At 47.6% G+C, this 1,937-nt stretch overlaps 1 pseudogene; it reads right to left on the bottom strand.

Moving 5' to 3' along the window:
• Nucleotides 1-869: 869 nt before the first annotated feature.
• LOC132009240 (fibroblast growth factor receptor 1-like) lies at nt 870-1,795 on the bottom strand (annotated as a pseudogene).
• Nucleotides 1,796-1,937: the final 142 nt, after the last annotated feature.

The raw sequence follows: 1,937 nt of genomic DNA, 5'->3' as shown, positions 1-1,937 counted from the left end.
CTGGGATCATGACCTGAAAAGAAGGGACACTTATGGAGGAAGCCACGCAGACACCTCTTTTCTTTGTTTTTAATATATGGCAACTGATGCTTCCCAGCCATGAGGAGCATATTACCCATTGATTAAATCTTTGATAACAACCTATTTAAAGAGGTGTGTAAATATATACTTACTCAGATTTATACACTTTGTGTTTTCTTCATAGTTTGGGGCTGGACCCCATGGTCACAACACTGCTTCGAGTCTTTGCCTTTTGATACCAGGTATTTGGTCAGCAAAGCAAATTAGTATCAAAATTAATAAGCCCTTGGCACCATATCTCTGGATCAGGGGTTGCTCTTAGCCAAGGCCCAGAGCAGTTGACGTCCCCTTGCTAGTGCTATAGCCCCAAGGACTAGGTCCCTGCCACCAGAACTCATTCTTACATGTTACGCTAAGCAAACAAAACCAAAACAGGAAAGCTCCAACAGCTTTCACTGGCATGCCTCATCTCCCACTCCCTCATCATCCAGGCAGTACCAGATGCCAGGGAGGGGTATTGGTCCAACATATGGGAGGGAAAGAAGTAGCCACGAGCAAGTACCTGCCTCTCTGTGCCTTTCTTTCATGAACAGGTTGTAAGGAGGAGGAAGAGGAAGGGGAAGAGAGGTGAACTTCAAGGGGTGAAGGCCTCAGGTAGGCAGCTGGCTCCTGCCAGTATGAAAGGGACAAAGGAGAAGGCAGTGAGTCTGGCAGGGAGGGTTTGGGGTAAGGGTTACAGCATATGACAGAATCTGGACAGGAGTAATAGAAGATACTAGTCATTTGAGTCCACCATTGGCAAGCTGGGCTGGGTGTCAGGACAGATAGGCCTCCCTGGGCAACGGCACATGAGAGAAGGTGGAATTCTTCTCTGAGGAGCAGGTGGAGCTTTGGGTGTTGGGAAAGCATAGACAGTGTTATTCCAGGGCCAAGGACAGGTCCGGGTACTCCTGGTTGGAGGTCAAGGCCACAGTATGATCCAGGTCTTCTACCAGCAGCTTGAAGGTACCACATGCCAGCCACCCCTCGTTATTTTGTATAACTCTCGGGTGCACTTATTGGCTTATCCATCAATTGACTCCTTCAGCAGCTTGAAAACCACCTCCACAGGCACTCCAGGATATGGGAGGCTTCCAGAGTGAAGATTTTGCACAGGATCACCCCAAGAGACCAGAAGTCACTCTGGTGGATGTAGATCTGGACAAACATGGCCTTAGGGACCATCCACTTTACAGGCAGTCCACTGTTCTTGTCTTTTTATAGTAACTGATGTGGTGATATCTCTGGCAAGGCTGAAGTCTGAGATCTTCATCATGTTGTCCTTTGTCACCAGCACTTTCCTGGTGGCCAGGTCTTGGTGTATGCACTTCTTGGAGGCAAGGTACTCCATGCCTCAGGCTACCTGATAGGCACAGGATACCAGGTCCTTGGAGGAGAGTTGCTCTGCTGCATTGTGGCTGATATTGTAACAGTACTCCAGGTCAGGAGGCCTCTGGGCCTGCAGGTACTCTTGTATGTTTTCTTTGGAGGCATATTCCGTGAGAGTGTGCGAAAGACCGTCCTGTGTGCAGGACCCAGCAAGTTGATGGTGTCCTTGTGATGTCCAATCATCTTCATCATCTCCGTTTCTGAGATTAGGTTTGACAGGTCTTTCTCTGTTGCATCTTCATAGACACTTTAGTCAAATGGTTGTATTTGTCTTTGTCCAGCCCAACGGCCTCCTCCAACACCACCTGCCCAAAGTAGGCCTGTCTTAGGGGTCTGCCTAAACTGCCTAAAACCAGCCTGTCTCAAGGCAGTTATGAACTCTAGATTATCCTCAAAAACATTAAACCACAAGCTAAAAATTCTCTTCACTAGGTCTCTGTCGCATGTCTAATTTTGTCATCTTTCATCATTTATCTTTTTCCTAATTC

This window comes from Mustela nigripes, unplaced genomic scaffold (genome assembly GCF_022355385.1).
Source record: "Mustela nigripes isolate SB6536 unplaced genomic scaffold, MUSNIG.SB6536 HiC_scaffold_8925, whole genome shotgun sequence".
NCBI lineage: Eukaryota > Metazoa > Chordata > Mammalia > Carnivora > Mustelidae > Mustela > Mustela nigripes.
This window is presented reverse-complemented; position numbering and strand designations above follow the sequence as displayed.